Here is a 25550-nt window from a genome sequence, read left to right as displayed (position 1 = left end):
ATACTTACTGACCTGGGAGATTCAGAAGAAAACATTCAGGGCAAAGCTATTCCACATCAGTTAGTTACAAAAATATAGAACTGAACTCCAGTTAGTAAAAGCACAACAAATGAAAAGTTGAACAGCAAAGGGAGGTGATTGAATGGGAACCAACTGCCAATGGGATCACAAAGGCTGAATGGTGAAAGGGGTGCTTGTAATTTTAATGAATGGCTTGCAAAATGGAATAATGACCAAGTTTGCACGTGACACCATTGTTCACCTTTCCCTAACTTATTTACACATCACTTTGTTTCTCCTGTCTATTACTTGTAGATCAGTTAACTTAAAGCTTGTGTATGTGTTTCCCTTCCCTTTTGTTTACACTGTAATATGGCCAAGCTCATTTTTCAGTTTGGGAGAGTCCTCAACCAAAACAGATGTGCTGAAAACTCCCAGCATTTCTGCTTGTGGAGCAAGTTCTTATGCCAACACTCACGACTAACTAGCTTTCCAGAATCCATCATGCTGCTAATCACTAGCTTTTTGTTTGGCTGAACTATAAAATTAATATCTTGACCGTTTCACTCCAGTTCCTGCATGGTGCTTGAGACCAGCAGGAACACATCTCAAGTTAAAAAGTCACCTGCACCAAGAATTTCTAGAAGACTGGTTATTATTTATAAACAAGCTATAAAAAGTTGGATTGTCCATATGTAACAATCATTTGGTTATTGGGTCAGAGCACAAATACCTTACTGCATCATACAGAGGTACTGACCTTGGATAAATTGGTTGTACTACAACCTTGCATGTGACTAATCTAGCTTGTAAGAATAATTACGATGCAATATGGTGCTTTTAACACACAAAAGTCAACAGTGTATTCCCTCTGGATAATACGGACAGAACATAAAACAGAAGTAGTAAAATAACGAACCACAACAGTAATTTGGGGAAATGAAATGCAAAGTAATGCAGATGCTAGAAATCTAAAATAAAGAGAGAATATTAAGGAAGTATATTTTATAATGCAGTCATAAAATTGCAGCTCAGCTAAGGATAGCTAGGCCTGATTAAGTTACTCAGCAAGATCACTGGATGACTAATTCCTGGCAAGACTCCAGAGAGGAGCACAGAAGAAATACTGCACACATTGCTGATAGATTACACGTCTTCCAAGGAAAATATGATTACATTGCAAGAATGGCAGATGGCTTTGGAAGCTTTCACATAACTAATGTCTGATTATAGGAGAGGTTATTATTTGTAAACAAGGGTATAAATAGATCAGGGCTTGCATTCACAATTTGCAATTGATAGATATCGAGTCAACACAGCTGTGTGGAATTGGCAAACACACTAGTTATGATCTTGTTGGATGGTGGCACCAGCTCAAAGGGGTCCTCCCTATTCTTGTGCCCTTGGTTGGTGAATTATGGAGTCCAGACCTCATTGATTCCCTCCAGTGCAGGATACCAGATAGTGCTGTTATGGCTGGGGAAGGGGAGAGGATGGTTAACACACAGAATATCATGCAAGGCCAGACAGTGCAGTCTCTTCATATCATTCTGTTTTTGTGAACATTTTTCTGTCAAGCTTCCAGCATAATGTATGAGGATTTTACTGTTAGGAACATCTGGAAAGCACCTATCAGAGACACCCACCCCTGCCCCAGAGACTCCCTGCCGCTCTACAAGCATCAGTTGTCTCCTTCCCAGTTGTTATAAAGGCTCTTCAAACTGAAACATTAGCTATGTTTCCCTTCCACAGATGCAGCCTGAGCTGCTGAGTATTTCCAGCATGTTCTGTTTTTGTATCTGGAAAGGATGGTGGGTTGAATGTTTTGCTGTCTTAACTGTCAATTACTTTGGAGCGCCTAAATATGAGTTTCATTTAAAGAATGGTATTAAATCCATTCTTTTCAGTTGATGTAAATTCCAACACTTTCTATTTTGACTTGGAGACATGAGACGCTGGAATCTGGAGCAACAAACAATCTGCTGTAAGAACTCAACAGGTCGAGCAGCATCTGTGGGAGGAAAAGAGGCGAGATGACTAGTCTAAAGAGGAGAATGGGAGTGGCGAGAAAGGATTCTGAGGTGATTTTAATTTGATTGACTCAGGATCCTTTCATATTTTAATTTGATTTGTTTTCAATTATCTTATCTGGACTTTACGGCAAAGAGACCTAGTGTCTGAAAGTAGAGATATAATGGTGATTTTATATAAAAACTTAGATCAATTGCAGTATTGTGAGAATTTGTGGACTCAGCTATAGTAAGGATTGTGAGGCAATAGAGAAGTTCCACCATAGTTTCACCAGGGTAGTGCCTGGTGTGAAGAAATACAAATGTGAAGACAGACAACAAAAATTGGGTCAGTTTTTGTTTGAAAATGGCGATTAAGGGACAACTTGACAGTGGCATTTAAAAATATGGAGGGTTAGTACAGGGTGAGAAGAACAGAATTTTTCCAGTGATTGAGTGGACATGAATGAGAGAACATGGAAATAAGATTAAATGCATGAGGTTTAGGAGAGAAAGCAGGGAAAATGTTTTTATTCCTTGGAGCTGAGGTTGTAGAACATACTATTGTAGTTGGTAATGGAAGCGTGGACCAAGTCAACATTTAAATAGTCAGTCTGATAGGTGGTTAAAGAAAAGAGGATTAAGGGATATGGGAACAGAGTAGTTAAGTGGGTTTGAGATGATGGGTAAACACAAATGTGCACAAGTTGGACTAAATGAACTGTTTCTATTACTATTGTCGCTGCTATTTTTGTTCTCAGAAGTCAGATCGGCTGAATAGAAGTCTCTGTTGAATGACATGGCTCTGATTTTAAGGTTACATCATCTGGTCCTCAACAGTCGAAAACTCATTTATCTCCAACTACCTAACCAGCTCCTTTCAGAAACCTGTCTCAAATCACCTCTTAACTTTGTTTGTTCTGAGTACAAGAGTTGCTCATTTTTAAAATGTAATTCATGGAGACTCTGAATATTCTGGTGAATGCATACTGTGCTCCATTCAATAGAGTAAAACTCCATTAATCCACCATGCTTGGGACTTGATGGTACCAGATGAGCAAATTTTCCAAACTATTGGATGTCATTCCAATTATTAAATATTCCAGGATACTTTTAATTCAATTTTTAAAGATGTTACACAGTGGGTGTGATAAACTTTTCAGCAAAACAGGTAAATTTAAAGGGAACACAGGAACCCCCGACCTTGGTGGGTTGAGGAGTGTGGGAACCCCAGAAGCCGATGCCAAACCATCAGGATTTCTAAACAATCGATTAGCGTTGACTGAAGTTTCACCGTAAATCCTTTTCAATGTACTGACTCCAGAACTGTACTAATATTCCAAATATATATTAGTCAAGTTGTAGTAAAACCTCCCTCCCTTTATAATAGATGCATAGAATATAAATAGGCCCTTTTTTTGTGAAGTAGTTAAGGTTCCTAATGAATACTTTACAGACAGAAACAATACCAGTGGAGGGAGAATGTGAGAAATATTAATAGAGATCAAATGACTATGGTTGGATATCACTAAGACCAGATGAAGCATATCCCAACCTGATAAAAGCAGCAACGGAGGAATTTACTTTGATCACCATTTTTTCAATCTTTTTTTGTTACAGGAGTAGTTATGTTGTTTAAAAAGGTAGGAAGGGATAAAGTAAATAATTACAGGCCAGTTAATTTAACTCCGCTTATGGGCAAGTTATTGGAATCAATATTAATCTTCATATAGGAAAGGACAAATTAACCAAGGAGAGTCGACATAGATTTGTTAACAGAGACAAAAGAGATTCTGCAGATGCTGGAATCTGGAGCAACACACACAAAATGCTGGAGGAACTCAGCAGGTCAGGCAGCATCTATGGAGAGAAATAAACAGTCGATGTTTCAGGTCGAGACCCTTCATCAGGGCTGGAAAGGTAACAAGAGGGGTTGATGAGGGTAGTGCACTTGATATGAATTTTAGCAAAGCTTTTGAAAAGGTCCCACGTATTTTCTCATATTTCCTTATATGGGAGGACATTCAACCCACTGAGTCTATTCCTTCTCTCATAGCATTTCCATTAGTCCCATTCCCCCACTTATTCCCTGAAACATACTCTCTCTCAAATGGTCTTCAACTCAGTCCAATTCTCCTTGGCCATCTACACCAGAGTCAATTTACAGCAACCAATTAACCTACCAGCACACCTTCAGGATATGGGAGGAAACCAGAACTCCTGTGATGAACCCCAAACACCCACGCAGTCACAGAGAACGTACAAACTCCATAAAGACAGCATTCCAGAGTCAGGATCCTGGAACTGTAAGGTAACAGCATTAGTGCAGCTACAAAGTAGGAAGGTTGGTCAGAGAAAGGGAATATCTTTGGAATCTGGAAAGGAGGGGTGGGCTGGGAGGCGTTGATGACAAATTAGATACAAAAATGGTTGAGTGGCAGCCAAGAAGAAAAAGGAAGCATTTGTAATTAATCAAGAAGGAAGAGGAAGCGTATACAAGGTTTAGGAAGCTAAAATCAAACAGAGCCCTTGTGGATTATAAAGAAGCTAGAGAAGATTTCAAGATAGGAATTAGGATATCCAGGAGGGGCCCATGAAAAGTCCTTGGCAAGTAGATTAAAGAGAATCCCAAGGCATTCTATACATACATCAAGAGGATAACTACGGAGAGGGTAGGACCACTCAAGGATAAAGGAGGAAACATGTGCTTGGAGGCAGAGGACGTGGGCGAGGTCCTGAATGAGTACTTTGTGTAGGTATTTACCAAGTAGGACATGGAGGATAGTGAGATCAGTGTTGTGCACGCTAATATGCTAGGGCGCTTTGAGATAAAGAAAGAGGTAGTGATGGGTCCCTTGAAGGACATTAAGGTGGATAAGTTCCCAGGGCCTGATGACAAGAGATGAGACTGCTAGGGCCTTGACCAAGATCTTTTGTGTCCTCCCTATCCACAGGCGAGGTCCCAGAGGATGCCCTTCCATTGTTCAAGAAAGGAAATGGGGATAATCCTGGAAACTATACACCAGTAAGTCTCATGTCAGTGGTGGGGAAGTTATTGGAGAGCAGGTGCTATAAGGAGGCAAGTTGAAAGGAAATGAGTGAGGCAAGTGTATTTTTTAAAAAAAAGTGGTGGGTGCCTGGAATGCACTGCCAGGGGTGGCGATGGCGGCAAATACAATAGAGGTGTTTAGGAGGCTCTTAGACAGGAAGATGAATGTGCAGAGAATGGAGGGATATGGACGTTGCGTAGGCAGAAGGGATTAGTTTAGTTAGGTGTTTAATTACTAGGGCACAAACATTGTGAGCCGAAGGGCCTGTTCCCGTGCTGTACAGTTCTATGTCCTAAATAATATGAAATGTTTAATGGGTGTTTGTGACTGGAAGGCTGTTACCATTGGGTTCTACACAGGGCTCAGTACCCAGTCCTTTGCTTTTTGCACTATATTTTAATGATTTGGTCTCAAACGTAAGATGCATGATAAAGAAAATTGTACCTGATACAAAAATTTGGCTGTGTGATTGACATCGAGGAGGAAAAGTAGAATGCAGAAAGATACAGATAGCTGGTCCATTGGGTAGTAATGTGGTACATAGAATTCAATTCAGATAAGATGGCACGGATCCTTAAAGCTGACAGAACAGGTTGATAAAGTGGTTAAAAAAGGTAAATAGGATGTTTTCATTTAATGGCCTTGCATTGAAGATGAGAGCAGAGAGGTTATGCTAGAATAGTAAACAACACTAGTCACAACACAGCTCGAGTACTGCATACAGTTTTAGTCATCGTGTTATAGAAAAGATGTGATGGAACTGAAAAGTGCAGCAGAGATTTACAAGTAAGCTATCAGGAAAAACTGGATAGTTATTTTCTTTGGAGCAGAGGAAACTGAGGGGAAATTTAATTGAGGTGTATAACATTATGAGGGGTCTTGATATGCAAATAGGAAGGATACATTTCCCTGAGCAGAATGGTCAAAAACCAAGGGGTGCAGGTTTGAAGTAAAGATTAGATGAGGTATTTTTGTTCCACCCAGAGGGCTGTAGGGACTGAATCGGACTCTCTGAAAAGGTGGTAGAGACAGAAATCCTTGTCCCATTTGAAAACTACTGTGTACCCCCAGATCTTTGACCTAGAGGGCTAGGAGGGTAGGAAAAGGCTGGGTAACTCTTTCCCAATTGGTATGGACATGATGGGCTTCCTGCCGAAGTCATAAATTTCCTGTAATTATATGAATGCCCTCTGGAAGTCCGTACAAACTTTTGTTTATATGATTATTTGTAGAATGTGGGTATTGCTGGCTATATTGCCCATTCCTATTTAACCATAGAACCATACAGCACAAAACAGGCCCTTCAGCCCACCATGTTGTGCCGTCCATCAAACCACCCTCACACTATCTCTTTCCTCCCGCATATCCCTATCTCACATTCTTCCATGTGCCTATCCAACAAACTCTTGAACCTGTCCAATGTATCTGCCTCCACCACCACCCCAGGCAGTGCATTCCATGCACCAACCACTCTCTGGGTGAAAAACCTCCCCCTGACATCTCCCCTGAACCTCCCACCCATAACCTTAAAGCCATGCCCTCTCGTTTTGAGCATGGGTGTCCTGGGAAGGAGGCGCTGGCTGTCTACTCTATCTATTCCTCTCAATATTTTATATACCTCTATCATGTCTCCTCTCATCCTCCTCCTTTCCAGTGAATAAAGCCCTAGCACCTTAAGCGTCTCCTCATATTCCAAACACCCTAATCCAGGCAGCATCCTGGTAAATCTCCTCTGCACCCTCTCCAACGCCTCCACATTCTTCCTATAATGCGGCGACTAAAACTGAACACAGTACTCTAAGTGTGGTCTAACTAGAGTTTTGTAAAGCTGCATCATCACTTCGCGGCTCTTAAACTCAATCCCACGATTTATGAAAGCTAACATCCCATAGGCCTTCTTAACTGCTCTATCCACCTGTGAGGCAACTTTCAGTGAACTGTGAATATGAACCCCCAGATCCCTCTGCTCCTCTACACTTAGGTCAATTAATAGTTAGATGTTCCCTTGTCTTAATCTTCACAAAAAAAATTAAACAGCACTTTTAGCATCAGTCCACACAATACCATGTCTCAGGATGTTTTTGAAAAAAGGAAGTGGAATGAATGTTGTAAATGAGCATTTCCTCTTCACCCAAACTTCCATCAAATATATGTTCAAACAAGCATAATGCCTACAATGCATGACTGGGAATAAAAGCATTAGGCCAAACCTACTTCCTCCAAAGATCTTTTCTGATGCTTTTACATAATGCAATCTGATACACTGAGTTTATGGCCTTATTGAGGATGGACAAGTCACACTAATGGGGTTGCTAACCCCCCAGGATTGTCCTGAAGCTTTCAGGAATTAAACATTAACCTGCAGCGGACCGCAATGAGCAATAACCTGCAGTGGACTGCAACGAGGAACCTTTCACAACTGTCATCAGGGCTGTTTTTTTAAAAAAAAATTACTTCCAGTTATAAAATATTAGAAATATAGGACATGTGACTGGATGGGAAGGGATATTCGAGGCAAGAATTCAGAGTTAGCTACTCCTCCTTACTACACAAGGTTTCCTTTGCAACAGGCATTGTACTTCTCTGCCAAAGGGAGTGCATTCTAACATAGGTTGTCCTGCAGTAAAGTTCAGTTAATCTGACACAGAAAATTCAATTTGGTAAGAAGAATGGACAGTATTGAAATAATGTTTGCAAAACAGCTGAAAAGCTTTGCAAAATGAATGTGGCTTAGTAGGATGCATAGAAGGCACAAAGTGACATTTTAATAAACCAGTCTTAACTGAATCTAAGTGGGCAAGGGAATAACAATGGATATGTTAGAATTATTAACAGCATAGAAGGTGGTCAATTGGTCCATTCAGTCAGTGCTGGTCCTTTGTGGAGCAATTCAGTCAGGTCCATTCCCCACTCTTACTAAATGTGCAATTTTAAAATAAAACCATGAATTCAAATTTACATTTAGAAGCTGTGATAGATTTAAAGTCTGAAAAAATGAATGGGCAGAGTCGCTACTGAGCACCTGCTAGATCTGGACAGTTGTACCATGCTCTACATAACCTGCTTTACCTGTCCCTGCAAAACCAACAATGAAACGTACATCAAGATCACTGCTTCGATCACGTGCATTTCATTCACTGACACATTAGGGAAAGCACATTTCAATGGACCATATTAATTTTATGTTTGTTAACTGATTGAAGCAGAAGATACTAAAAGGCACGAGGCACACACAGGACATCACAGATCAGCCAAGTGTTGGGCAAGAAGAGAGAGCTTTGTGTATTTCAGTAATTTGTGTTGTGATCAATGCATTTTTCCCCAAGTGAGGCATATCAAGCAAGGTGGAACAAAAAGCAGGGGAGCGAACTATATTAGCCATGATTTAAATGAACAGCGCTGAACAAGAAAATGGCTTACCCATGCTTCTATGATTTAAAAACAATGAATGAAACTGAATTGGCATGATGTAAACTATTCCCAAACAGAGAGCCTACTGATGTGAAAAGGCTAGGTAAAAATTACAACAACATGAACATGATTTCCAACATCCACAACCCTGCTCCAGCTACTAAAATAATCCACAGAGATTAGAGCAAAATGATGCAATATCATTGTAAGGGATATTCCAGCATAGGTTCCATTATCACAGCACAAATATCCATATGGAATACTTGTCTGATAGTTTGGTAAGCAGGCAAGGTATTTACAATGGAGCCCCATTCTATTAACGGCCAGTGTTTAGCTGGTGATTTGCTACACTGGAACTTTTGTAACCACTCTGAGGGGTAAATTTTTCAAAGCGCAGTTGGCATCTGGAATGAGTTGTTAGATGTGGTGGTGGAGGCAGGAACTGTAACAACATTTAAGAAGCATCTGAGCAGAACATAGAGGGATATGGAATTAATGCAGGCAAGTGGGATTAGTGCAGACAGGCATGACAGTTAGCATTGTTGCAGTGGGCCAAAGGGCCAGTCTCTATGCTGTACAACTCTATGACACTCAAGTCTCTTGAATACAAGCTGAAAAATAGTGATCTTGAGCATTGTTTACAGAGTATTCATGTCAAGATCAGCACTAAAAACAAAAGTCTATGGAGATTAGAGGGCCACTCCACATCCACATTGTCGCTGGCTGCCACAACACAACAAGATTATTACTTCTCTCTTCGGCAATGCACAGCTGAGTCCTGGATATTATGAACCATTACGGTTTAGCAATCTGCATGTTATCAACTATCCATTTACCATGGACTACAGAATTTTTTTTTAATAGGACAAGGTTGCTGAAAGATTCAAATTTGACTTGGATATATGTATTCCCTGACAAATAAAGGGCCTGTTTTCTGTGCTGTTTAGCTCTATGAAACAGCTGAAACATTAAAAGGGAATAACTTACCAGTCAAAAGACTTCATTTTGGTGTGAAGCATTTATCTTGGCATTGATAAGTGGGAGGGTTAGGAATGGAACATGATCTGTCGACTTAAAATTCAGCTAACAGCAAGCACGAAGATAATCTCTGGGGGATGTTTGACACGTTCCTGTGGGTGGATGAGGGAGGTGCCGCTTATTGAAACTAATAATATTAATTCAGGTTCTGTTCAATTTATGGTTTAAAAGACAGTGAATGCCAGGTCACATGGTCATGTTGTAGCACTCAGGGCTGGTGGATGCAGAATTGCTGTCCTGTTAAGTGAAATTCTGAGCTGGCTAGCAACTCACACCTCATGAAAGCAACAATGAACATAAAGCTAACGTGGGGGATGGTGGGGGTGGGATGGGAGCAAACAGAAAGAATGTACCAAAGGTAACGAACAATTTTCCTTTAGGGTTTTCCCATGCTTTACCAACACAGTCAGTGTTATGGAGTGACAGGAATGCTGACACACAGGCTGCTACTCAAACAACAGAAGCTTCCGTTTCCAAGTTAAAGTGATCATGTGAATTTTACAGATTTAAATATTTTATTGTGTGGACTAAAAGCAGCGTATATAAAATCATCCTCAAAGTGTGTTAAAGAGAAATCTAATTAACAACCTTGCCCCCTGAATGAAACCTCACTGCCTGGATCGACTGTCTACCTGCCCCAACCCAGACCGTTACAGCATGTGGAAGACCTCTTCAAATTACAATTTGGTTTGACCTCTACTTCTCAGGCACTTTCTCCATCTCTGAGAATCTCACCTGGTTCCACTTGTCTCTGTGCAATTAAAATTCTCTGGGACTCATCCAAGTGCCATAAACATTTTCTCAATGAGATATCTTTACTCCTTTCCACCCTCAGATTCTACTTCTCATTCAGGAAGATTTCAATCTCCATTATACTCTTCTGTTAGGAATTCACTGGTATCCTACCCAATTCCTTCTCCCTCTCCCCACAAGCTCTCTGCAAATAAACATTTGAAGACTCTCGACCCAAAACATCGACTGTCCATTTCCCTCCACAGATGCTGCCTGACCTGCGGAGTTCCTCCAGCAGTTGGTATTTTGTTATAAACACTTCTCTATTGACATTACCAATCACAGACCCAGGATACTTTGACCAACTCCTTGTACTGCTCACCATTCATTCCCTTCTCCCGCTTACCACGTTCATCTCCTTGGACTTCTTTTCTTTCCGTGCCATCCAAGGAAGTAATTTTTTTTTTTACAATTCACTTTCAAAATCCCAGTTGTTTATCCTTTGGCCCTCTGTTAATCAGGACATTTCTGTAACTCCCAATCTGAGCAACAATACTCTTGCTTTCATTTTTCATGTCAGAGCCCCCATAATAGATTCAAATTTTCAAAGTGCCTTTCACAACCTCAGATCATCTCAAAAGGTTTCACAGCAGTTGGAGTACATCTTTTCTGTTACTGTGTAGAAAATGCAATTGACAATCTAATAATGACCAGATAGGTTTTTTTTACATAATGTTCAGAGATAAATATCAGCCACTGCATCAAAGATAACCTGACTGTTCTTCTTCAAATAATGGCCTGGGGTTTTTAATGTCAACCTTATGTAGCAGGTGGGCCCTCAACTTAACTTCAAAAGGAGGCACCTCTAACAATGCAACACTTCTCAATACTGCGCTAGAGTGTCAACTTAAGATTTTTACGTTCAAGACTCTGCGGCAAGATTTCAAGGCATAACCTTCAAGTGCAATAATGCTAAAGGCTTAATCACAACAGACAAAAAACATTAAAACTTTTACTTCCCAATACAATTCTCACCACTGCTGCATTTAATCCAAGGGATGGAGACTTAAAATGTTTTAGTGAACAATTGGTATAGCCATTCTCCACCACAAAAACTATCAGGGCCTTGCTCTTTGCTGCCAAAATTGTTCATTATTCCAGCATTTTTCCTGGACCTCACAGATAAATCTGTTTATCCTCTGTAGTGTAAGCTATCATTTTAAAACATGTTTCCTTGTCTCTTCCTATCTTATCTTCAACAAGTGTGAACTCAAAGATTCTTTGTGACCGAGAGCAAGATCACCTTCTCACCTGCCTCTTTCACTTCAGTATGAAGACAAAAGAGACTGTTGTCCTGTCCACTCAATCTCAATTCTTCATTATTCAGTTTCTATCCTGTTTCCCCATTCCCTCTTCAAGCTCATCGTCCAAAGACCCACCACCTGAACCCTCAACGCCATTCCTACTATTGGTCACACACCCAGCCCCTACTATAGCTGATATTGCTACATGTTCTCATTTCTCAAACACTGTCACTCTTCCTTTTGTCTTCCCGCTCTTCAGAAGAAAAATCAACCTTTCTATCCTTTCCAAAATAACACCTCAGCTTAACCTCCCTTTCCTCCACAATGTTCCTGAACTTGTTGCAGTCTCGAATTCTTGCCCATCTTACCCAAAGTTTTTTGTTTGAATTCTTCCTATCAGGTTTCCATCCCTGCCACAGTACCAAAATACAACTTAAAGTCACAAAACAACATTCGACATGCTTATGACATTGATTATCTATCCTGCCTTGTCCTTCTCAACCTGTCTGCAGCCTTTGATACTGCTAGCTACATCATCCTCCTCCATTATCATCGATTGGGTGGGACCATTCTTAGCAATCAGATCACAGCCAGAGAATTGCCAGTAATGGTTTTCCTTCCCATTATTTCTATTTTCTCCAAGGTCTCACCTTAGACCCCTCCACTTCCAACCATATATGACCCACAGCATCTAAAAACTCAGTGCCAGTTTCCACACATGTATTGACAACTTTCATTTCTACCTCTCCACTGTCTCTCAGCCATTCCACTGTTGCAAAATGGTCATACTGTTTGACCAACATTGAGAACTACATCAGCAGAACATTTCTCCAGCATCATCAGTTCCTGGCACATCACCAAAGTGATCCATACCTGGTCATTTTTTCACAACCTTGTTGTACTTAATCCTTTGAGTTATATATTTACACCATCACTAAAATCTTTTAATTCCACCCCCATTACATCTTCTATCTTATACTACCAGACAGTATTTTTCATTCTACTCTCTGCAAACTGTGAACTAACTCGTACCATAGTGTTCTCCCTTCATTTTTGCTTACTGACATACATCAGCTCTCAGTTAAGGAACACCTTAATTTCAAAATACAGGTCATCCTCAGATTATAAACACCCCATTCATACAAACAAGTGTTTGGGAGGCCGACATGATGGATAGAGATGGATTTGCCAGCTGCTGCAGGCATCTTCTACCAGCAGGAACGGAGCACTTCTGCCTGCTTTCTTTCCCCACACCCCCTTCCCGAACAATCAGGGGCTGGGTTGAGCTGGGAGTGCTGAGCAGACTCACTTGCTCACTCACTGAGTCAGTGAGGCCGGCTGGTAGCTGTTTTTCCCATGCCTGTTCACTCTGTCACAGCTGTTTCTGTGATCCTCCCCCACACATTTCTGTTCATTTCCAATTTATGAAAAATTCAGGTTATGAACAATCCTCAGGAACAGAAGGAATCCTGCCATAATTTGGGGACTACCTGTACTTATCTTTGCATTTAACCCCTCAATGACCTCATCCCTTCCCACCTCTAAACCCCACCACCCCTACAACACTTTAATTTCTTCGCTTTACTGGTTCTGACCTCTTGACTTTCACCAATTTTAATCACTCCACTGTCATTAGCTATGCCTGCAACTCTCAACCTGCTAAGCTCTCAAATGCCTTCCTCACTTATCCTTCACCACTCCCTTTAAGTGTTTAAAGTCTAGCTCCTTTTGTTTTGGTCCTGTCCTACTTGCATGGCTCCGTGCCAGTTTTTGTTTGATTCTTTACCTTGGGACGTTTTACTACTAAGGGGATGGTGGAGGCAGACACTCGTCACAGCCTATTCAGAAGAGGATCTGAACCCCACGCATTGAGGCTACAGACCAAGTGCTGGAAAATGAGATTAGCAATAGATAGATGCCGGGTGGCTGTCACGGACACGGCGGGCCGAATGGCTCGTTTCCGTGCTTTATGACTCTATGACAGTTTAAATTACGCTTTAAACATGGCATTGAACACGATTTGCAACTCGTATTCCGGCTTGCACGACAGTCAGAACCAATTAATTTGCAACTTGCACGCTACTGAGACTGGAACCTGCGCATTCCCCAATGCAAAGTCGGTTCTCATTCTCCCGAGCTGGCATTGCCGAGCCCAGCCGGAGTGCGAGCGTCAGCGGGCGGCTGTGCATCTGCAGAGGCGGCGGGCGGGCGTGAGGGACCCTGCCTCCCCCGGTGCACGGCCCCAGTGGACAACCACCCAGTCTCGGGCTCCGGGGGAAAGGGGCAGAGCCCACACCGCTTCATAAACCCAACATGAGGCACCGAAAGAGCTGCCGAGACACAATTCGCTCTGGCCACCGCCACCCTCTCGGTGCGGCCCCGGTCTCCCGCCATCTGCCACTCACCGCCGCCACCCCGAGCAGCCGTCGCCCACTGTCCCACGGCGCCACCGCGCATGCGCCCTTCCAGCTGCCCTCCCGCCAACGCGCAGGCGCCAGTCAGCGTTACCAGAGGCGGTTGAGGTAAATTCAATTAATTTATTTTTTACTTCTGGTGAGTGGATTCCGCAGATAATTCCTCCGCAGCGCTTGTGACTTGAAGGTCCTCGCCTTCAGAAGAGAGAGCTTGACAATGAATGAATAGAGCGAGTGGCGCCAACCAAAGGGCGGTGATGCTCGACGGCCGCTTGGTACAGGGCGAGTTTATTGTGGTGTGTACAAGTCCGGTGAGGTACAGTATAAAGGAAAACTGCAGCAGCATCACAGGCTCCTAGATTCAGGCAAAAGCACACTGAGCATAAGTCTCCACACCCCATGGGGCAGAAGATACAAAAGCTTGAGAACACGCACCACCAGGCTCAAGGACAGCTTCTATCCCACTGTCATCAGACCTTTTGTGCGATAAAGATGATCTCTCAGTCTACCTCATTATGGCCCTTGCACCTTATTTGTCTACCTGCACTGCACATTCTATGGAACTGCAACACTATATCCTGCATTCTGTTATTGTTTATCATTTTGCACTACCTTGATGTACTTATGTTTGGAATGATCTGTATGGATGGCATGCAAAACAAAGCTTTTCACTGTATCTCAGTACATGTGACAATAATAAACCAATTATACATTCAACGAAGAAACAATGGAAAATACCTTCATTGACACACAAGAGACTGCAGATGCTAGAATCCGGATCATATTTGCAAACAATCTGCTGGTAGAACGGGTTGAACAGCATCTATAGGAGGAAAGGAATTTTCAAAGGTTCGCGTCAAAGCCCTCCATCAGGACTGATGCAGTGTTTTGGCCTGAAACATCAACAATTCCTTTCCTCCACAGATGCTGCTCAGCCCGCTGAGTTCATGTAGCAGATTGTTTGAATGCCTTCATTGAGACTGGTTCAAACATAGAGCTTGAACTGGTTGAGAGAAACACCTTGCCACTTCACACCTCAAAAATAGACTAGATGATCTAATCTACTAAAAAAACCTGTCCCCTTGCCTGCACAAATCCCGCCTAACCCACTGTTCCTCCAGCAACTTGTTTATTTTGCTCCAGATTCAGCATCTGCAGTCTTTTCTGTCTCTGAGCTAATCTACAGGACAAGTGGGAAGTTGCTCAACTTCCATCAACTCTGCTCCAAAACAAATATCACTGCAACCTCAGTCGCAGACAAAGCTTGCAGGTGTGTACACTTAGAGGTCGAGCTTCAAGTCAATGTTCACAGAAACATATGGGAGAATGTGCCTTACACTATACAACCATAAAGCAAAGGTCTTCTAGCAACCTGACCTCCAGCAATAAATATCCACGATGAGACACTGGAAAATATTGATTATTTACCATATCTTGGGAGCCACCCATCAGCAAAGGCAGGCGTTGATGACAAAATTCACACTGCCTCTAGTGCACCAGCACAGCTTTAGTCATCTGAGGAAAAAATGTTCAAAGACCAAGACAAACAGATATATAAACCAAAGTGAGCATCCCCTTTCCTGCCAACACCCTCAGAACCAAGGCCTTGATTACACTCACTCAGCTCTGAAAGATATTGTTCGCTTGAGTCTGGGGCTGCATGTGTGTTGAAAGTGGCAAGTTTGGTTGAGAAAGGAGTTAAAAACATAGGGGATCCTGACTATGTACTACAAGCACAAAGAAATCATGATGAAAATGATAGTTTGGCCTCAGGTAGAGTATTTTTAGCCATTTCTGGGTGTTAAACTTTGGGGAAAATGTAAAGGCTTTAGAGAGGGTGCATAAGAGATCGACTAAAATGATTTCCTGGACAAGGGACTTTAGTTATGTGGAGAGGTTGGGTTTATTTTTCCTTGGAACAGAGGAAATTGAGATATTTGACATCATGTAGGGTATAGATAAGAGTAGGAAGAAAAACACTGTTCTATTTGGCAGAAGGATCAAAAACTTGGGAACATAGAATGAAGGTGAATGGCAAAAGTGAGGACTTTTTTAAGCAGTGGGTGATTAGAGAGTGGAGGCAGTGCTAGGGGCATTAGTGGGGGTAGTTTCAATCATAGCATTCAAAAGGAAGTTTAAAAACTATCCAAAAGGAAAGTTCAATGCAGAGAGCACAGTAAAGTGGGACCAGCTGGATTGCTCTGGAATAAAGCTGGAGCAGACTCAGTTGGCTGAATGGCCTCCTCCTGTGTTATAAACATTCTGTGATTTGCATGTCTGACACTGGACTCCTGCATCATGCACTCTTCTGAGCTCCATCATGACTAGAGAGTACCAGGAGGACAAAGAAAATGCATCAAGGGTGTAATCCAATGTTTTTTCTAACTCATTGGAAATCCCTGGTCGGTGAGCAATCAAAATGGAGAAGGAGCATCTGGGATGTACTGAGGAGTCTTTCATCAGGAGCACATGGATGCCCAACAAAAGTGGAGGAATGAGAGCATCACCTACCATATTAACCTTGCTGGTAAATGGGATTAATATGGATAGGTACTTGACGTTTGGCATGGATGTGGGTTGAATGGCCTGTTTGTGTGCTGTATGAATCTCTTGAGATCAGAGGAGCAATAGGCCGGATGTTAGGCAGTTCTTCTTTTATATTGAAGAGTTGCCACCTGATATGATGAGTGCTGACACTTTGCCTTCAAAAGCTTGACTGGTTCCTGAGTGGGGTGGGATTACATCATATAGAAGATGTGATTTTATATTTAACACCTGATCTCCAAACTAGTTTAATTAGTCCAAGCTAAGTTAGCACAGAGTTTTTCCTGAGTATTTTTGCCTTTTCATTTCTAGGCCTAGTAATTTGTTTTGCCTCTCCCAAAGAATTGCATGATTGGAGAAGGAACTGTTTTGTCATGAGTGTGGACTAGGCTTGGCAGACCCTCTGGTCTCATGCTTGTTGGTTTTGATTTTAAAATGTCGGAGTGCTGCTCACTAGCCTTGTTCTGGCTGTGTACTTCTTCTTCCACTGATGGCAGCAGATGAGACAGACACATCTTCAGGGGAAGAAAATCTACAGAAAGAAAACGGGGAAAGTCATTGATCCTGGAGCACCGGTTTGTCCACACATCAAGTCCAAATGTGTGGAGCTTAGTTTTGGATTACTTAACATTATAATTCTGCAGGCAGCAATTACTTTCTACTAGAATTGGTATGTGGAGGCAGCACTGTGTCTGCTGTGGCAAATTTCTTCGATTTTTCCCCATGCTCTTTGTCTGCTGATAACAGTTTCTCTTTTTGTTCAAGCTCTTTCACTAGTAGTATGGATGCTCAGACACCTGATGCAAGATTAAGTGGATCAGCGATAAGGTCAAGGGAACCAAGGACCCTACAATTGAATCTGTAGTCACACACACACACACACACACACACACACACACACACACACACACACACACACACACACAGATATATATATATGTTGCCCTCATTCATTTATATACATAGCTTAAATTGGTGATAAGAACCAATCTTCATACTCACTGGCAGAAGGGCCAATAATGCTAATGTACCCTTTACAGTGACTAAAATATATAAAACATAGGGTGGATAACCAGGGTCTGAAGGCTTGACTTTAGATACCTCTAATTCTCTGAGCCTTAAGCATTGGGATTCCCTCTCTATACTGTCAATGTTTATTTCTTTCAAGATCTCTTTAAAATTATCTCCAAGATCAAGCTTCTGGTTGGCTTCCACATTCACCTTATGATTGTGTCAGTTTTGCCTGCTAATACTCCTAGGATGCTTTTTAATATTAAAGGTGCTTTTTAAATGCAGCCTGTTGACATAAGCTCAGACAGAAAATATTGCAGACATAAGAGACTGAAGATGCTGGAACCTGGAGCAACATACAAAGTTCTGGAGGAACTCAGTGGGTCAGGTAGCATCTATGGAGGGAAATGGACAGTTGATGTTTCGGGTCGAGACCCTTCATCTGGATTGGAAAGAAAGAGAGGAGGTAGTTAGTATAAAAAGGTGGAGGGAAGGGGTGGGGCAAGAGGTGTTGCAAGAATATTGCAAGACAGTCTTGGCAAAAACAAAGACAAGGAGAATTTTAAGATTTTTGTTCATGGTCAATATGGTCACGGGTAGTTGGGATCAGTGTAGCAACTCATGGTGCAGTCAGAAGGCCTTGTTTCAATCAATGGAGCTCTAAGGAATGCATCCAACAAGAGGTAAATGCTGTGTACAGATTACTGGGGAATATGATACTGGAAGGAGAATGGACAAGCAGTAAACCTGAGACAGTACCTGGAATATTCACCCTCCTAAAATAATGAGTTGTGGGAGAAATACATAACAATTGTTGAACAGAAATACAGAAATTTAATTACTGGGGAATTAAATTTCTTTACTGTCCAAAAGGTCTTTACTGTCCAGAAGAAATTTCATATTGGTGATTAACTTGTTCCTCTTTCCCATAAATATGGTTTCTTTAAAAAATATTGTTTTGATCTATATCAAACCAGTGTATAATGGTGAGTTCTTTATCTGTGGACTACAGTGAGACCCACTCTATGCTGTAGGATGTAATGAATTTACAACTTTTATGTAGGATCAGTTAGTAGAATTCACACTTTCACTCTTGACCAGACTAGTGAAATCTGCATGTATGGTAATTGGAGGAGGATGGAATCAGGATTACACCTAAGGCTTTCTACAGTGAGAAAGCCTGGCCATCCTTAGTCCCCAAACTTACTCATTAGAAGAGTTCTTATCAGTCTGGCTAGGTATTAGTCATCTGCTGAACTGTATCCTAGCAACAGTGAAGAGACATCAAAAAGTGTTAGAGCATACACATCTATAATGGGGTAATCACAACACTTGGTATCAATCTCACCATGAACTAAAGTGCAAGTACTTACTGAAAGTAGCTAAAATCCATAAACTGCATCAGCATTGCTCAGTACATCTACCCAACACTGCAGCATTACACCACTGGTAGACACTGCAAACTATCACACAGTAAATAATTCACATACAGACCAAGATCTGGAAAGCTCTTTTTTGGTCAACGTGGATGCAATGGACCAAATGATCTCCTGCTGTTCCGTAAGTTTCAATGCATTGGATAGCTCCTTTGGGCATGATCTTTAAATTACCTTCTTCAGTGTAGCAGGGTTCTAGGGACTTGCAGGTTTTAAATTGGGTCAGTCAGTAACGCTCACAACTCTTAGTTAGAATATTGTGAATTCAAGCTCTGCACCAGGGCACGAGCATATACTTTGCACAGACACTTCAGTGTTGTTATGAGGGGGTGCTATACTTTAGAAAAGATGTTAAATGCAGAGAAATGTTAAATAGAAATAATCAGAAAAGAAAATCCTAAAGGATGTAAAAAGGCAACAGAGTCACTGTTATTCAGTCTGTGTAGAAGTTATGTCACACTACACTTGTATGTGGATCAGGTGTTATCCTAGGTTGCAAAATGTAGGATTCCATTTGAACTCTTGACAGTTCAGAAAACACATCAGCAAGGCAGGCTCTTTTAATTACCAGCTTAATGACCAGCCTTGATACCAGGCTGGTTATTAAGCTGATTTTGGTAAATTGGTTTATTATTGTCACATGTACCGAGATACAGTAAAAAAACTTGTCTTGTATACCGTTCATACAGGTCAATTCATTACAACAATACATTGAGGTAGTACAAGGTAAGACAATAACAGAATGCAGAATAAAGTGTTACCGAGAAAGTGCAGTGCAGGCAGACAATAAAGAGCAAGGTCATAACGAGGTAGACTGTGAGGTCAAGAGGCCATCTTATTATACTAGGGAACTGTTCAACAGTCTTCTAACAGCGGGATAGAAGCTGTCCATGAGCCTGGTGGTACGTGCTTTCTTCTGCCCCATGGGAGAGGGGAGAAGAGAGAATGTCCGGGGTGGGTGGGGTCTTTGATTATGCTGACTGCTTTACCGAGGCAGTGAGAAGTGTAGACAGAGTCCATGGAGGGGAGGCTGGTTTCCGTGATGTGCTGAGCCATGTCCAGTTTCTTGCGGTCTTGGGCAGAGCACTTGCCATACCATATGCTATGCCATATCCAAATAGGATGCTTCCTATGGTGCATCGATAAGAATTGGTGAGGGTCATAGGGGACATGCCAAATTTATTCATCAATTGTCATTTATGAAAAAGTATAACATAGATAGGATATTGAATAGTTTTGGTGTAGAAGAGATGCTGGGAAACAATTCACGAGTTATGTCTAAAAATAAATATTCCAAAGCATTCTTAGACAGGCCCCCACATTCTACCTTCATCAAATTTGAGGTCATCCAAAATTCCACAGTCCATGTCCTACCTTCGTCTCATTTGATTATCACCCCTAGCTGCAGACCTACACAGGCTCCTGTTTAAGCAATTCTTTGAGTTTAAAGTTCCCTTCCTTGTTTTCAAACCCTTCCAATTGCCTTTTGCCTTTGCACCTTTGTAACTTCCTCAGACCTCTGACTAATGCACTACTTCTCCAGTTTCAGGCTTTTGAGCATCCTGACTTTAAACATTCCACCATCTGCCTTCAGCTGACAAGGCCCTAGCCTCTGAAATTCCCTCCCTAAAAGTCTCTGCTTCTCTATTCCTCTTTTAAGATTCCATTTAAAATGAGTGGCTTAACATCTCCTTTTGCAAATTGGCACCAATGAATATTTGTTAGTGTTCCTGTAAAGCATCATGTGACACTTTACTATATTAAGTGCTCTATATAAAATCATTTTTTGTTGTTGAGATTACCGAAAGAAAATATCCCAACTTGTTTATCAGGAAAAGGCATTTTTCAGATAAATTATGGAATGGTAAGTAACTTAATTTACTCATGTGATACAGAATAATAAATTAATCTTTTAATATATCGCATGGATTTCTCTTTTCTATTTGTAGTCCCTTTAAGTCACAGGAAGTCAGATGAAAAATGAACATGTTCTAAAGCTTTAAACACAGAAATATCTATAGTAGCTGTCAGGCCTGAGGATGTGGTTGAAAATGAAAGGTGATGAACAATGACAATCAAAGAATCGTCCTTTCAGGGAAGAGAACCTGCCACTAAAATTGGCCTGACCTTGAGTTCCGCCCTGTTTGTGTGTGAATCTTTGCAATTCTCTAATATAGCAGTAAATACCAAAGTGTCTTGTGTGGTACGTCTCAGAAAGACCGCCTGCAAAGATCCTGATGCAAGGTTTTTTGTCAGACAAACCTCAAGTAGTAAACATACATAAATGCTCACACTGCTCAGAGTTGATCAGGGTCACCCTCACTCTCAGGGTCCTGGCATGCTGAGAACAATTTTGCCAGCAGTGGGAAACCTTCCATTTTGAAAAATATGACTTTGATCTAGGGGCTGTTCCCAGGGACACACCAAGACAGACATCAAGTGCTGCTGGAAGATCGTCAACTCAGTGAAAGATGCCCTTTGGTTTGCCTGAAACTTGTGGGTCTCCCAGCACAGCAAGATGTCCGTAAGAGAATGCTGCTGACTGGCACAGTCCAAGCTGCAGGAGTACGTGCTGAGGGACGCACTGAAGCTTGGTGCAGCCAGTGCAAAGGCTCTGTGGGGAAGGTCCACAGTCTGGGCTTCTTCTGCTACTGCACATGGAGGGTGGGGAAGCCCCTCAAACATTGAAATGGTGTATCACCCCAGGGGGCTACATGAGTGGCAACGGTGCTATGGTTTTTTAAAAAAACTAACAATACTACTGGATGTATTGACCATGAAGAAAGATTTGCGCTGTTTCATCTTTTGTATATTTTTTTATTATGAATAAAATTTATTTTTGAAATATAAAAAAAACTTGGAAGTGAAATTTGATTGCAGCACAAGACTTCCTAAAGCACAGACCTCACTGACAACCTCCTGCTATGAGTGCCCCCACTTTTGTACCATGCCTTTCTCCATTTCTGATTTGATGAACCTACCACTTCTACTTTTGTAGGATTTCTTCTGGCGCATCTGGTTGTTTAATTTTGAGAGGGGCCTGCTTAAACTACCTGATGGTTGTATGCCTGGCATCGCAGTTTGGATCAGTCTGCTTGAGGCCTGTATAGCAGTGAGTTGTGCAGCAGTCTGCCCTTGTCTGCAGCAGAAATGTACCCAACTTTAAATAAAATTCAGTTTGAGTCTTCAGTGTTACCACAAACGTTTTCTGCGAAGGAACAGCACCAGTTGTGATCCCAACTGAAATGTCTGAATATCTTGGTCATTGTATTATCATTGATATTATAAGAGTGTGCAGAACACCAGAAAAATAGCACTAAAGTCTATCAGTCTATCCTTATAACAACTGGCATTAACATAGAACATAGAACAGTACAGCACAGGAACAGGCCCTATGGCCCACCATGTTGTGCCGAACTAATTAAACTAGTAATTAAATGCATAAGTAAACTAATCGCTTCTCCCTACACAAGGTCCATATCCCTCCATTCTCTGTGCATTCATGTGCCTAAGACCCTCTTAAATGCCTCTATGGTATTTGCCTTCACTACCACACCGGCAGAGCAACGACTCTCTGTGTAAAAAACTTGCCCCGCACATCTCCTTTGAACTTACCCCTCTCACCTTAAATGCATGCCCTCTTGCATGAGACATTTCGACCCTGGGAAAAGATACCATCTGTCTATCTATGCCTCTCATCATCTTACAAACATCTATCACCTCTCCTCTCAGCCTCCGCCACTGCAGAGGAAACAACCCAAGCCTGTCCAACCTCTCCCCATTAATTCATTTAGAACTTTGCAGGCTGCATTAGTGCTGCATTATTTGCAATTTTCATCATGCAACACTTTTTATGGGGTGCTCTGCACGTGAATCTCTAGGCAATGGTGTCTTGACCCTGGACAGATTGCTAACAGTCGTAAAGATGAAGCTTTTACTTTGTGTGGGACATCCTTAAACTGCAAGGGAGAACAAGTAAAACAACATAACCCTTCTATTTTTCTCATTCAGGTCCAGGACCAGTAGCAACTATTGGTGTTTGATAAATGAACTTTGCAGGAAATTAGGCACTGGTCTGCAGTCCTCTGACAGGTGGCATGTTACAGATCCTGGGATGGAAGCAGAGGAATCCAATAGGATCTGGAGTTAATGTCCAAATCACACAAGGAGGTAGGTGATAAATTCAATCATCCGGTATTATGGCTACCACTCTTGCTTCTCAGTCAGAAAGTTGTGGATTCAAAGTTGCTCCCAGCCTAGTCAACCTCACAAACTGGTCTCAGAATTGGAAGAACTGTCCCACAGACCAGTCAAGCAACACCTGACATGAACGTATTCACAGAATCATACCATACATGTGACTAATAAATAAATATCTTATATCTGATGAAGCAGTGCTCCTCCAGGTAAATTGGTTTATTATTGTCACATGTACCAAGGTACAGTGAAAAACTTGTTTTGCATGCCATCCATACAGATCATTTCATCATATTGGTGCATTGAGGTACAAGGGAAAAGCAATAACAGAATGCAGAATGAAGTGTTACAGTTACAGAGAAAGTGTAGTGCAGGCAGACAATAAGGTGCAAGGCCATGACAAGGTAGACTGTGAGGTCAGGAGTCCACCTAATCCATCCATCGTACTAGGGGACCGTTCAATAGTCTTATAACAGCAGGATAGAAGCTATCTTGAGCCTGGTGGTACGTGCTTTCAGCCTTTTGTATCTTCTGCCAGATGGGAGAGGGGAGAAGAGAGAATTTTCGGGGTGGGTGGGGTCTTACATAATGTTGGCTGCTTTACCTAGGCAGCGAGAAGTGTAGGCACAGTCCAACACTTGGAAATGTACTGAGAGTAGCAAGGGCACAGAATGCCCTCTGGGTGGGCACAGCAATGTCCATCACTGAGAAGCTTAGTAGCACCACCACTCACTGTGATGACTGAGCCCTGAAGGACTGTGCTGCCAGACCAGATCTGCAGCAGATAATGAGAAAATCAAAAGGAGGGATAAACCTGCTTTACTTCATCCTCACCAATGTACACAAAGTAGATGATTCTATCCATGACAACAGAAGTGACCATTGCACAGTCTTTGTGGAGATAAAGTCTCATCTTCACACCAAGGAAGCTCCAAGAACATCTCCATCCTTAATGATGGTGAGGCCCAGCATGTGAGTGCTAAAGGAAAGGCTTCAACATGTACAAGCATTTGTTTAGTTTTATCTAATGCCATCTGGTACAGACAAAGCCTGAAAAAGAACAGTCAGAAGATCCCTCCCCCTTTGGTGTCTTCCAATCTGGAACCTGGATCCATAGGTTGGATCCATTGGGCTGGACCAGACCAGGACAAATCTACCAGGAGATACACTGACTCTCTCTCCAATAACAGCTGACCAAAGATTAGGGGTTCTCCACAGATGTTAACCCACCTGTTGTTGGTATTGGTATTGGTTTATTATTGTCACTTGTACCAAGGTACAGTGAAAATCATGTCTTGCATACTGTTCGTACAGATCAATTCATTACACAGTGCAGATACATTGAGTTAGTACAGAGTGCATTGGGGCAGTAGCAGAATACAGCGTAAAGTGTCACAGCTACAGGGAAGTGCAGTGCAGGTAGACAATAAGGTGCAAGGTCAAACAAGGTAGATTGTGAGGTCGAGTCCACCTCATCGTATAAGGGAACTGTTCAATAGTCTTATCACCACGGGATAGAAGCTGTCCTTGAGCCTGGTGGTATGTGCCCTCAGGCTCTTGTATCTTCTGCTTGATGGGAGAGGAGAGAGAATGACCTGGGTGGGTGTGGTCTTTGATTATGCTGGCTGCTTCAGCAAGGCAGCGAGAGGTATAGACAGTCCATGGAGGGGAGGCTGGTTTCCGTGATGCGCTGGGCTGTGTCCACACCTCTCTGCAGTTTCTTGTGGTACTGGGCAAAGCAGTTGCCGTACCAAGCTGTGATGCATCCAGATAGGATGCTTTCTATCGTGTATCGATAAAAGTTAGTGAGTGTCGAAGGGGATGTGCCAAATTTCTTTAGCGTCCTGAGGAACTGGTGAGCTTTCTTGGCCGTGGCATCTACATGGTTGGACCAGGACAGGCTGTTGGTGATGTTCACTCCTAGGAACCTGAAGCTCTCAACCCTCTCGATCTCAGTATCATTGATGCATGTGCACCACCCTTTTTGCTGAAGTCAATGACCAGCTCTTTGTTTTGCTGACATTGTGGGAAAGTTGTTGTTGCAGGAATTCCTGTTTCAGCTTCAGAGCATCTGCAGAATTTTCCTTTTACTTATTTGTTTGGGGAGAGGGAGGGGTGCCAAGGCCTGCCAGAAATTATCAACACACACAAATTCCATTTAAAGTCAAATCCACGGATGAATTATATGCATTCTGTTGGCAATTTAATCTGCTGTCTTTGAAGAAGCAAATTAAACTGTCTGCCAATTAACTCTTATTTCCAGCAACTTGATTTTAATGGAATGAGATATTTGTTGAACTGAAAGCAGCTACTGTAGATCTGATTGGTTTAATATAACGTATAGAGGCTTGTTATTTAATCCAGGATTAGCTTTTAAAATGGATGTGGCAAATAGTTAGCAGTT

At 41.9% G+C, this 25550-nt stretch overlaps 1 protein-coding gene across 4 annotated transcripts in view; it reads right to left on the bottom strand.

Annotated features, from left to right (window-relative positions):
* tbc1d24 (TBC1 domain family, member 24) overlaps window positions 1–14032 on the bottom strand; it is a 50161-nt gene extending 36129 nt beyond the window's left edge. For 2 of the 4 annotated variants that reach the window (XM_052021173.1, XM_052021177.1), the window contains exon 1: window positions 13950–14032. The gene's annotated coding sequence lies outside the window, so the exon portion shown is untranslated. The remainder of the gene's footprint in view (window positions 1–13949) is intronic. The other 2 variants (XM_052021175.1, XM_052021176.1) reach the window with 2 other exon arrangements.
* Between the last annotated feature and the right edge of the window lie 11518 nt (window positions 14033–25550).

Source organism: Pristis pectinata, chromosome 8, assembly GCF_009764475.1.
Source record: "Pristis pectinata isolate sPriPec2 chromosome 8, sPriPec2.1.pri, whole genome shotgun sequence".
NCBI classification, from domain to species: Eukaryota; Metazoa; Chordata; class Chondrichthyes; order Rhinopristiformes; family Pristidae; genus Pristis; species Pristis pectinata.
Note: the sequence above shows the minus strand (reverse complement) of the source record. Positions and strands in the feature narration are given on the sequence as shown.